This window comes from Vulpes vulpes, chromosome 1, assembly GCF_048418805.1.
Source record: "Vulpes vulpes isolate BD-2025 chromosome 1, VulVul3, whole genome shotgun sequence".
Taxonomy (NCBI): domain Eukaryota; kingdom Metazoa; phylum Chordata; class Mammalia; order Carnivora; family Canidae; genus Vulpes; species Vulpes vulpes.
In genome coordinates, this window is record NC_132780.1 from 96,774,321 (window position 1) to 96,788,240 (window position 13,920).

General features: G+C 40.7%; 1 pseudogene; it reads left to right on the top strand.

The window, feature by feature from the left end:
* Positions 1-12,582, top strand: part of LOC112912248 (zinc finger RNA-binding protein-like) — a 39,801-nt pseudogene extending 27,219 nt beyond the window's left edge.
* The last annotated feature ends 1,338 nt before the right edge of the window (positions 12,583-13,920 follow it).

Sequence of the window (13,920 nt, forward strand, 5' to 3'; positions counted from 1 at the left end):
GTATTTGACCTTAGGGGCAAATGTTTACCTCAGAGATAGAAGCAAAGAAACCACTCCAGGGATCATGAGTGACTGCAGTCTGAAAGGACACAGAGAGCATGGCCTGAAATGCCACAGCAGCCCAATCCCATACATCAACGTGTTGACAAAGGGCTCAGACCAGTGCAGACATAGCTATTGCTGATTTCCCAAATGGGACATTGGGCCTCTAGAACGTGGTATCCACTTTTGAAAACGAGAGAAATTGGTTTGCCTGGGTTGGGAGAGTCTGTTGGACTTCTCCGCTTCAACAAACATCTCTGAATCAGGCTTCTATTCCTTCAAGAACCATACTTACCTTCAAGCACATTTTGGCTCAGAGAGGCCCTCATTACCAGTTATGTTCACAAAGAAAGGAATCCTTTCAGGGAGACTTCAGAAAATATATGAAAAGGGTCTTTGAAAGCTATCACATTTTGAAATTGACTTTCAATGAGCTACTGCAGCTGCAGTGATCACGTTATGTAGATGCAATGGTTTTTCTTTATTTTTAGTATTCTAGAGTTCACTTTTCCCTACTATTCTCAAATAACCTAAGTATTCTGAGCCTTCTGATGCTCTGTTTACAAGAAAATTGATAGCATAAGAAGAAGCATTCTTTTTCCCTGGTAATGTCCCTAGCAGATTTCTGCATTGCTGACAAGACTATGGTTAACGAGGGCAGCCCCGGTGGCTCAGTGGTTTAACGCCGCCTTTAGTCCAGGATGTGATCCTGGAGACCCGGGATCAAGTCCCACCTCTGGCTCCCTGCATGGAGCCTTCTTCTCCCTCTGCCTCTGTGTGTGTGTGTGTGTGTGTCTCATTAATAAATAAGTAAAATCCTTTAAAAAAAATTAAGACCTTGACTTCTTTAAAAAAAAAAAAAGACTATGGTTAATGAGCATACATCTATAAGCATAACTTTGAACTGTATTCAATAAAACAAACATTCAAAATGTCACCTTCACTAAAGGGTAGTGCTACTTTAAGTACTATGTTTTGGGGTTTAGGAACATAAAGAGATGCTTTAAATGAAGAAGTAGCTGCCTAGATGACTCCACGCGGGTGGAGATCACATCCCCAATGTGGCCGATTCTATTCATGAACTCCTTTTCTGTCCTTCCTCACCACCTCTCACACCAGAATCAGGCCAATGTTTAGCTCCCCGAAACTGTTCTGTGCTTATGTTACTTTTATTAAATACTTATTACGTGCATTGAAAGTGTGAAAGTAAAAAAAAAAGTGTGAAAGTGTGAAAAGCGAAATAAAATAGAGTCACTTAGGTCAAGGAATTTTACAATGGAACCGGGAGGCCATGAAATAGGGGGCTGTATGCATGTCTTCACCAGATGGAACCATGAACTTTTGAACTGGGCCAAACAGCAAATAAATGCTCCAAGGATTCTGCTCTGAACACTTGCAACTTGCTTACAGTTGGGGACTTCTGCTCAGTGATAGCCTTAGCAACCAATTATGTCTAGCCCACATTAGCTTTCTATTGCCTATACTGATTAAAATTCTTTGTAAACATCATATTCAAGTATTCCCTTTTGGTCTTTAAAAACCCCTTCCTTGGGATCCCTGGATGGCTAGCGGTTTAGCGCTGCCTTCGGCCCAGGGCGTGATCCTGGACACCCGGGATCAAGTCCCGCCTTGGGCTCCCTACATGGAGCCTGCTTCTCCCTCTGCCTGTGTCTGTGCCTCTCTCTCTCTCTGTCTCTGTCTCTGTCTCTCATGAATAAATAAAACCTATATTTAAAAAAAAAAACCTGCCTTTGCTCCCTAATGGGAAACTATTACCTTGGATTATAAATGTGTTGATCCCAAATGAATACTTTTTTTAAAGTTTTTATTTATTTATTCATGACAGACAGAGAGAGAGGCAGAAGGCAGACACAGGCAGAGGGAGAGGGAGAGAAGCAGGCTCCATGCAGGGAGCCTGAGTGGGACTCGATTCTGGGTCTCCAGGACCACACCCTGAGCCGAAGGTGGCGCCAAACCGCTGGGTCACCGGGGCTCTCAAATTTTTGCTTAATTATTGCCTCCTGACAGTTTTAGGTTGACAAGGAACACAACTGAATTTAATTTTCATAGTAACCTCTTGAAGTGGGTACTATTTTTGTTCCCACTTTACAAAGGCAGAGGCTGAAGCTTGTAAATTCTGCCTAACAAATGGCCGTTAAGTAGTGACTCTGACCCAGAGCCCTGCTTCTTCATTATTGCACTAAAATATGTCTCCTTGCCAAGTTCCTTCCACCTAGGATTGGTCCGTAAGTCCCTAAATTTAATCTGAAGTGTTCTAATAAGAAGGATAATCGCAGGTAGGAAATAAGTTAGTGGGACCTGAAATCTCTGGCCACTAGAAACAGAAAGGAGCCCCTGACAGAAATAACAGTGAACATTAGGTGTGAAGTCAGTTATTCCGGCTGCTTCACCCCCAGCCATGGCCAGCCTTAGCCTAGAGACATCAAGACCTGCCACAAGCACAGAGGGGAGACTCTAATGCTTTATTGTTCTTTTTTTATTTTTTCTTTTTCAGACTTCTGGGCTTTGGAAATCTGCCAGAAAAGCTTGGCAATGGCCTTAGGAGAACTGTTGGCAGCACCCTTAGGAGCTGTTGGCCAAAAGCTTCAAACATCACTTCTCATCACTGAGACTTGTCTGTTGGGAGTAGTTCAAAGATATTCTTTCAACCAAGATAATTAGTTCCACAAAAGGGACCCATTGTGGTTTATAGGGCTCACCATCGATTACTAGGTCAAGATAAGGATTGTTCTCTCTTTTTTCCCTCCAAAGACCTTAGATAGTAAAGTACTTTTGACCTTGTGCAATAGAGATTCTCTTTCCCTTTGAGAATCATGTGGTAAGGTGCAAAGAAATCAACATCCATTGTACCACTTCTCAGCACCCATGTTTACACTGTCAGTCACTTAACCCACAGGCATGTGGCCCTAGCCAGCAGAATCAGGAGAAAAACACAACATTCCTCAGACCAGCAATGGCCCTGAGGGGGTCAGACATACCACCCTGAGATAGGCTGCCTTAGCATATTGATTATTTTGAGCTGAAAGCACTTGGCAAATAACAGATGCAGGAAGGGGTCCCGCTTTCTACTAAAAGTATGTCATAAGATTTGTCTTGGAAAAGATGTCCTTCTTGCACTGGGAAAAGAATGTTCTTACCACCAGAGATGAACACACAAGCAAACCTACTAAAATAACTATTATCTTCCATTAGTTTCTCCCATATATTTTCTCATCACTGCCTCACGATTTGCTGCCCGTAGCCCAAACTTCTCTGTCTTAAACTACATACCCACAATTTTTTAAAAGATTTTATTTATTTATTCATAGACACACAGAGAGAGGCAGAGACACAGGCAGAGAGAGAAGCAGGCTCCAAGCAGGGAACCCGATGTGGGACTCGATCCTGGGTCTCCAGGATCACACCCCAGGCTGCAGGCGGCGCCAAACCGCTGTGCCACCGGGGCTGCCCACATACCCACAATTTATCATTAGTTGCTTTAAAAAAAATACATAAGCTTTGGGACCTAATGGCTTCTTTTGGTCACCAGTTTCATTTGAAGACTCACACGCACACATTAAATATTAAATAAAATTTGTATGCTTTGCTCCTGCTAATCTGTCTTCTGTCAGCTTACTTCTTAGAGCCAGCCACAGACCCTACCTAGGACGGTGGCATGAAGTTTCCCCTTCCCGAGAGACCTTTTGGAAAGCATGGAAAGTTTTGTTCCAAATAGCCTGATGACAAAAAACAGCCAAACTGATGAAATGCCTCATTAAAATTTTTTTCCTCTTTTTTGTTTTTATGCATTCTATTCACAATCATTGAAAAAAATGTAAAAAATACAATTGAAAAGAAAGTGAGGGGACGCCTGGGTGGCTTGGTGGTTGGGCGTCTGCCTTCAGCTTAAGGCGTGGTCCCAGAGTCCCGGGATTGGGTCCCACATCAGGTTCCCTGCCTGGAGCTTGCTTCTCCCTCTGCCTCTGTCTCTGCCTCTCTCTCTCTGTGTGTGTCTCTCATGAATAAATAAATGGGTAAAAGTCTTTGAAGAAAAAGAAAAGAAAATGGGTAAATTAAAACCACTCAAAATACTACTATTCAGAGATAATAACCATTAATACTTTTTGCAGATTCTTCCAAGCTCTTTCTTGGATTTGTTTTGTCTTTTTCAGTTTTATTGAGAAATTACTCAATTCAACAAGAATTATGTATGACATCACTGAGTAAATTTAAGGCATACAGCATAATGGTTTGATTTGCATATATTGTGAATGATAACCACAATAAATTCAGCTAACAACCATTCTCATATAGATAAAGTTGATGGAAAAAATTTCCCCTTATAATAAGAATTCACATTTAGTCTCCTATTAACTCTCCTCTATATCATACAGCAATGTTAGCTATAGTCATCATGTGCATGGCATCACAAATACTTACCTTGTAACTGGAAGTTTGTAATTTTGAGAATCTTCCTTCAAGTCTGCCTTCCCCTACTACTTGCCTCTGGCAACTACAAATCTAATCTTTTTTATTTCTTTTTTTTTTTTAAGATGTATTTATTTATTTATGATAGACAGAGAGAGAGAGAGAGAGAGAGAGAGAGAGATTGAGGCAGAGACACAGGCAGAGGGACAAGCAGGCTCTATGCTGGGAGCCCGACGTGGGACTCGATCCTGGGACTCCAGGATCGCGCCCTGGGCCAAAGGCAGGCGCCAAACCGCTGAGCCACCCAGGGATCCCCTCTAATCTTTTTTCCTATGAGTTTGGGGTGGGTAATTTTTTGCCCTGTGTTTTTGTTTGTTTTAGGTTCCACATATGAATGAGATCATACAGTATTTGTCTTCTCTAATTTTAATTTCCCTAAGCATAGTGCCTTCAGGGTCCTTCCATGTCATTGAACGTGGTAGGAATTTCTCATTTTTGTGGTTGAATGTGTATACACACATATATACATGTATATATATAAAAAACACAAAAAGTAAATATAAATGTATATGCATATGTGTGTATATATGTATATATACAAAAACTCCTTTATCCATTCATTCACTCATTCACTGAAGGAAATCTAGGTTGTTTCTTTGTTTGGGCTATTGAAAATAACGCTTCTATGAACATGGAAGTGAAGATGAACTTTTTAAGTTAGTGTTTTTGTAACCTTTGCCTATATTCCCAGAAGTGCAATTGCTTGGATCATATAGCTGTTCTATTTTTGAGGTTTTTTTGAGGATCCTCCAACCAACATTTTCCCTAACAGTCCTTGAAAGTGCCATAACATCCTTAGCAGAGCAAATCAATGGGTCCTTATTATAATGCCAGAAGAGAGAGGAAGCAGTTTTGCTGCTTTGCCACGAGGCCCCTCCACTGGGGTCTTATACTTTGCTAAGATAATGTAAATGATTGTCATTCTGTTGCCCCCATTTGTAAAATGAGACGGCAGCAGAGTTAGATTATTATCTCAGAACAATGGAGAATCCAGGGGCCTTCTGAGAAGGCATTTGTTGCAAAGTGCAGCTTTGTTAAGACAACAGAGCAAAACCCAGCATTTGGTGTAGAGGTCTGCAGCAGTTGGTAAAAGCTGATGCTTCAGAGGTGCAGAACTTACTTATTAACCTAATATATTTATAGCACTTAGTATGTGCCAGCCGCTCTAGGTGCTTTATAAATCTCAAATCGTTTACTTCTTATAACAATCCTGTAATAAGGTAAATAGCATCTCTATCCCTATTTTTACATGGAGGTTAAAATAACTTGGGATTAATTCTAGAGTCTGTGTATCTAACCACATAACAGTATTGTCCATCAGGGAATGCTCTTAATCATACTGAGAACATCCCCAACCACTCCCACACATCTAGCATAATAAATGATCAATTTTCCAATCAAGCAGAAAGCACCATTTAACTGGTATTAGAAAAGTAAAAACAACGAAAATGGAAATTTGCACACAAAAGGCCACATAATACCTAAAATAATGAAAATAATTTTTAGAGGGTAACGTGCACCCTGCACCTGATTTAGCCCTGGTTTCATCTGCCATTTATTAATTTTAACTTTTTCTTTTCCAGGCAGATTCATTTTTTTCTTCAATAAATCATAATCAGACTATTTAAGGATGTATTTTTCCAAAGCCCTATATCATATATCATCTTATCAAATCCCCCAAACAATCAGTTAGGAAAGTATTGAGGCTTAAAAAGGCTAAGTGATTTATTTGCGGTAACAAAAGGAAGACATGAACACATCTTCTGACTATTTCACCACCCTATCATATGTCTTGGCCTCCATAATCTTACAATGGGCATTGAAACGAAGCAAAAATGTAAGTGTGCTTATATGTTAACAGACATAGGCAGTTAGGTAAACAGATTAATATCTAGACACACACACACACAACTATAATATTTCATGTATTTTGAATTCAACCATCTGGTGAACTCACCTTTTAGAACTCAGGATCACCTAATCATTTTATGTATGCATGCATGCACGCATTGATGTATAGAATATGCATGTATTTGTTCACCTCTAGTCAGCTTCCTCTTACATACCTCACAAAACTGATTCTTTTTTTTTTCATTATGATAAGTGTACTCTTTAATCTCCATTACCTATTTCATCCATCCCCCCACTCACCTTTCCTCTTATAACCCTGTTTGCTCTCTATACTTACGAGTCTGTTTTTTGGTTTGTCTCTTTTTTTTCCCCTTTGCTTATTTGTTTTGTTTCCTAAATTCCACATATGAGTGAGATCATATGGTATTTGTCTTTCTCTGATTGACTTATTTTGCTTAGCATTATATTCTCTTGCTCTATCCATGTTGTTGCAAATGGAAAGATTTCATTTTTTATGGCTGAATAATATTCATATATATATATGAATATATGAATTCATACATATATATATCACATCTTCTTTATCCATTCATCTACTGATGGACACTTGGGCTGCTTCCATAGTTTGGTTGTTGTAAATAATGCTGCAGTAAACATAGGGGTGCATGCATCCCTCCGAATTAGTGTTGTTATATTTTTTGGGTAAATACCCAGTAGTGTGATTGCTGAATCAAAGGGTAGTTTTATTTTCAATTTTTTGAGGAACCCCATCCTGTTTCCCACAGTGGCTGCTCTAGCTTGCATTCCCAGTGACAGTGCACGAGAGTTCCTTTTTCTCCATATCCTTGCCAACAGTTGTTTCTTATGTTTTTTATTTTAGTCCTTTTGGCAGGTATGAGGTGACCACAGAACTGATTCTTAAATTTCACATGTCAAGCACCCAAGCTTTTTTTCTCTCTACAATTGACAGAGAAAGTTAAGGCCATCTTTCATTTATTTATTCAGATGCTCATTCAAATGTATGACACTGTGCTGGAACCTTCTACACAACTTATAAAAACACCCTCAGTCTCTTTCAACATAAACAAATACACATGCAAACACATATGCACAGACATGCGTGTATACACACACACTCATGTGTGTACCCACGCACACACCTACATTCTGTAGTCTTGAATTTCCTCTGGTTTCTATAGCTTATAGATAAGATGTCAAAATCTCCTTTTATTCATTATATATTACATTATTTCCAGCATACCCCAAGGCCCCATATACTAATAACCTAGATTTGACAAATCCTAACATTTTAACTTTTTTATTTTACTAAAGAATACCATTCTATATGTATCATAGGAACTCTGATATGCCTCTCCTTGACCCCTTTTCTTTCTCTTCCTCACTGAAGTTAACCAGTAACATGACTATATCATATAGGGGTTACATATTTTATTATTTATACATGTATCAATTAATAATTAATGCATATATTAATTAACATTAATTTAATTATTGTTAAATAAATAATTTTAATCTTTTATATTCTCAAAATTTCCTTTAAATGGAATACTGGAGTATCATCTTGAAATTTTCTTCATTCATCTAACATTGCTTTTTGACACTTATTTGCAATGATCCATGTAGTCATAGTTCATTGTAATTTCATTTTAGTAGTAGGCTACTGTATGTACATGTTACAATTTATTTATACTGTTACCTGTTTATGAATATGTAGGTTATTTATTTATTTTTTTAATTATAAGATCTCATCTCTTGCTTCTTCATAGAAATGAAGTTCCTAAAAGGGAACCCTCTTGCACTGTTGGTGGGAATGTGAACTGGTGCAGCCACTCTGGAAAACCGTGTGGAGGTTCCTCAAAGAGTTAAAAATAGACCTGCCCTACGACCCAGCAATTGCACTGTTGGGGATTTACCCCAAAGATTCAGATGCAATGAAACCCCGGGACACCTGCACCCCGATGTTTCTAGCAGCAATGTCCACAATAGCCAAACTGTGGAAGGAGCCTCGGTGTCCATCGAAAGATGATGGATAAAGAAGATGTGGTCTATGTATACAATGGGATATTCCTCAGTCATTAGAAACGACAAATACCCACCATTTGCTTCCACGTGGATGGAACTGGAGGGTATGATGCTGAGTGAAGTAAGTCAATCGGGGAAGGACAGTGTATGTTCTCATTCATTTGGGGAATATAAATAATAGTGAAAGGGAATAGAAGGGAAGGGAGAAGAAATGTGTGGGAAATGTCAGAAAGGGAGACAGAACATGAAGACTCCTAACTCTGGGAAACGAACTAGGGGTGAGGGGAGGGGAGGAGGGCGGGCGGGGGTGGGGGTGAATGGGTGACGGGCACTGAGGGGGGCACTTGACGGGATGAGCACTGGGTGTTATTCTGTATGTTGGCAAATTGAACACCAATAAAAATAAATTTATTATCAAAAAAAGAGAGAGAGAGAAATGAAGACCCTGAGTTCAGAGTCCAGCAGCAGCAGCCCGAGCCCACGGTCCCCGCCGTTTCTTTCACCTTGTGCCCGGCCGCTGGGGGCAGATGCCAGGACAGATGCCAGGACGGCGACCGGCCACTACTTGGGATTGACCCAGGGCGGGGGGCGGGGGGCGGGGCGCCCGGTACAGCCAGCTCCCGGCTTCTGGTGCAGCCTCCTCTCACCCGACGACAGCTGCTAGCTACACTGTCCGTCAGGCTCCAGGAGCTGCTCACACCGTTACTGCGGCCTACGCAGCAGCAGGCACCACAGTTGCGGTTGCCAGGCCGGCCCCAGTAGCTGTTGCAGCTGCCGCAATAGCTGCTGCTTGTGGAGGCTGCCCCACTGGACATACAGCAAGTGACTGCGGCTCTATCCAGAGACAACAGGAAGCACCACCACCACCACCCCCAGCTACTACACAGAACTACCAGGACTCGAACTCATATGTAAGATCCACTGCTCCTGCTGTAGCATATGATAGTAAGCAGCTGCCTGCCCAGCCTCAGCCTTCTGCTGCTGAAACCTACTAAGCAGGTTATAGCCCAGGTGCAACTCAGTATACACAAGCCCAGCAAACTCAACAAGTGACAGCCATAAAACCGGCCACACCAAGTCCAGCTACCACTGCTTTCTCCATTTATCCCGTACCTTCCACCATACAGTCAGTAGCAGCAGCAGCTACTGTGGTGCCATCCACTATACCCAGAGTGCTACTTATAGTACCACGGCAGTTACTTATTCTGGTACATCTTATTCAGGTTATGAAGCAGCAGTATCAGCTGCATCCTTCTCCTACCAACAGCAGCAGCAGCAACAGAAGCAGGCAGCAGCGGTGGCGGCAGCGCGCAACAGCTGCCTGGACAGGGACCATCTTTACTAAAAAAGCACCATTCCAAAATAAACAACTGAAACCAAAACAGCCTCCCAAACCAGCCCAGATAGACTATCGTGATGTTTGTAAGATTAGCTGTGCTGGACCACAGACTTATAAAGAACATTTAGAAGGACAAAAACATTAAAAAAAAAAAAAAAAAAAAAGAAGCCACATTGAAAGCTTCACAAAATACCGGCAGCAGCAACAATTCTATCGTGGGACTCAAAATCACCTACGTTGTGAGCTCTGCGATGTGTCTTGTACAGGAGCATATGCTGCCCACATTCATGGTGCTAAGCATCAGAAAGTGTTTTATTATTATTATTATTGGTGTTCAATTTGCCAACATACAGGATAACACCCAGTGCTTATCCCATCAAGCGCCCCCCTCAGTGCCCATCACCCAGTCACCCCCACCCCCCGCCCTCCTCCCCTTCCACCACCCCTACTTCGTTTCCCAGAGTTAGGAGTCTCTATGCTCTGTCTCCCTTTCTGATATTTCCTACCCATTTCTTCTCCCTTCCCCTCTATTCCCTTTCATTATTATTTATATTCCCCAAATGAATGAGAACATACACTGTTTGTCCTTCTCCGATTGACTTACTTCACTCAGCATCATACCCTCCAGTTCCATCCATGTGGAAGCAAATGGTGGGTATTTGTCGTTTCTAATGGCTGAGGAATATTCCATTGTATACATAGACCACATCTTCTTTATCCATCATCTTTCGATGGACACCGAGGCTCCTTCCACAGTTTGGCTATTGTGGGCATTGCTGCTAGAAACATCGGGGTGCAGGTGTCCCGGTGTTTCACTGCATCTGTATCTTTGGGATAAATTACACACAAAACTTGGTAAACCCATTCCTTCAACAGAACCAAATGTTGTTAGCCAAGCTACTTCTTCAACAGCTGTGTCTGCTTCAAAACCTACTGCCTTTCCCTCAAGCATTGCAGCAAGCAATTGTACTGTAAATACTTCATCAATTGCAACTTCTTCAGTGAAAGGTCTTACAACTACAGGAAACTCATCTCTTAATAGTACATCCAACACTGAAGTATCACCAGAGCCTACAAATATGGCTGCCAAGAAAACATCTACACCCAAAATAAACTTTATTGGTGGGAATAAGCTGCAATCAACAGGAAATAAAACAGAAGACTAAAAAGGAACGGAATGTGTTAAAAGCACTCCTGTCACCTCTGTACGGATTCCAGAAGTAGGCCAGACACCCTGTCAGAACCAGTCACACCTGCATCTCTTGCCGCTTTGCAGAGTGACATGCAGCCAATGGGCCATGATTATGTGGAGGAGGTATGAAATGATGAGGGAAAAGTAATTCGATTCCATTGTAATTATGCAAATACAGTTGTAATGATCTCAATGCTAAGGAGATGCATTTGAAAGGGCAAAGACACAGACCTCAATATTAAAAAAAAAAAAAGTAAACCCAGATTTGCAAGTAGAAGTAAAGCCCAGTATTCGAGCCAGAAAGATTCAAGAAGAGAAAATGAGGAAGCAGATGCAGAAAGAAGAGTATTGGCAAAGACAAGAAGAATGCTGGAGAATGGAAATAAGGCGTTATGAAGAGGACATGTACTGGAGAAGAATGGAGGAAGAACAATACCATTGGGATAATCGCCACCTAATACCTGATGGAGGATATCCTCATGGTCCCTCAGGCCCATTAGGCCTTCTAGGAGTCCGACCAGGCATGCCTCCTCAGCCACAGGGGCCTGCACCCTTATGCCTGACTCCTCTGATGACCATTATGTAATGACAAAACATGCAACCGTTTATCCAACTGAAGAGGAATTGCAGGCAGTTCAGAAAATTGTTTCTATTACTGAATGTGCTTTAAAACTTGTTTCAGACAGTTTGAACGTGAGAAGAGCAAGAGCAAAGAGGGAGATGATAAGAAAGAGGGAGGTAAAGACAAAGCTTTAAAAGGAGTTTTGTGAGTGGGAGTATTGGCAAAAAGATTACTTCTTTGAGCAGATAGAAATGTCAACCTTGTTTTGCTGTGCTCTGAGAAACCTTCAAAACATTATTAGGCCATATTGCAGAAAACCTACCCAAACAGCTTGCTGTTATAAGTCCTGAGAAGTATGACATAAAGTGTGCTGTGTCTGAAGCTGCAATAATCTTGAATTCATGTGTGGAACCCAAAATGCAAGTCACTATCACCCTGACATCTCCAATTATTCAAGAAGAGAACATGAGGGAAGGAGATGTAACCTCAGATATGGTGAAACACCCACCGGTGTTAATCTTCTGTCTTGGACAGGCAAAAATGCCTTGACACTCTGGCTGCTTTATGCCACACTAAGTGGTTCCAGGCTAGAGCTAATGGTCTGCAGTCCTGTGTGATTATTATACGTATTCTCCAGGACCTCTGTCAGACAGTTCCAACATGGTCTGATTTTCCAAGCTGCGCTATGGGGTTACTAGTAGAGAAAGCAATCAGTAGTGCTTCTAGTCCTCAGAGCCCTGGAGATGCACTGAGAAGAGTTTTTGAGTCCATTTCTTTAGGGATTATTCTTAAAGGTAGTCCTAGACTTCTGGATCCTTGTGAGAAGGATCCATTTGATATCTTGGCAACAATGATTGATCAACAGCGTGAAGACATCACATCCAGTGCACAGTTTGCATTGAGAGTCCTTGCATTCCACCAGATACACAAAGTTCTAGGCATGGATCCATTACCCAAATGAGCCAACGTTTTAACATCCACAGGAAACGAAGAAAGGATAGCGATGGAGCTGATGGATTTGAAGCTGAGGGGAAAAAAGACAAAAACCATTATAATAACTTTTAAAAAGTTCCTGCAAATCTGCAGTTTTAAAAACAACAGGTGCCCATTTGTTGGTTGTTTTTCATTCATAATGTCTACTTTGAAAAATTTATCAAGAATTTAAAGAATTTCATGGAAGAACCAAGCTTTTCTGTGACATTAATATCTTAATGTACAGTGTTAGGTATTATATGAATGAAATGACACCCAAAAAAATTGTGCTCCAACTAGGGGAAAAACAATACTTCACATGTTTTCCCCATTATTTTGGTTTTATTTACTGGTTGCCCTAGCTCCCCCTATTTTTGTGTCTTTTATTAGCTAGTCTTATTAAATCTTTACTGTATTTAATGCAGTATTTGTGCTTCGGTTGTTATGTGTATTTTGATATTTTTATTTAGGAGTCTTGTTTGCTCTTTGACACTAGTTATTTGGGGGGGGTTGTTTTTATTTTAAAGATTTTATTTATTTATTTATGAGAGACACAGAGAGAAAGAGAGAGAGAGAGAGAGAGAGGCAGAGACACAGGCAGAGGGAGAAGCAGGCTCCATGCAGGGAGCACAATGTGGGGACTCGATCCCTGGTCTCTGGATCACGCCCTGGGCTGAAGGCAGCACTAAACCTCTGAGCCACCAGGGCTGCCCTCTAGTTGTTACTTTGTGTTATAGATGATATCCTTTACCCCTTCTTAATATTTTACAGCAGTACATTTTTTGTAACGTGAAACTGCAGAATTTTTTCCTTTTGTTTTGTTATTCTGCATGGATGGTTATTCTGTATGATGGATTACAACACAAAAAGTTATCCTGCCATTTAAGTGCTCAGAATTGAATGTTTCTGCAGATCTTGTGGCATTTGTCTCTAGTGTGATATATAAAGGTGTAATTAAGACAGATCTCTGTTAATCAAGTTTGCTGTTAGTTGTGCATTAGCAGTATAAAAGCTAATATATACTATATGGTCTTGCAACAGTTTTAAAGCCTCTGCATAATTGATAATAAAAATGCATGACATTTTTGTTTTTATTTTTTATTTTTTTCATTTTTGTTTTTAATAGACTTTTAAAATTATAATTTTAGGTTTGACACGTAGATCTTTGTACAGTTGACTTTTTGACATAGCAAGGCCAAAAATAACTTTCTGAATATTTTTTTCTTCTGTATAAGCGGAAAGGGCATTTTTCACATATAAGTGGGCTAACCAATATTTTCAGAAAACTTTATCATTGTGCAACTAACAACAGTAACCAGCCCTTAATTATAATGACAGTTCCTTATTGTTGTGTGTGAGATTACTGTAGCAAACTCTTACAGTATAACATAGTTGAATGATCCTCCCCTCTTCCCTCATACCCCATCACCC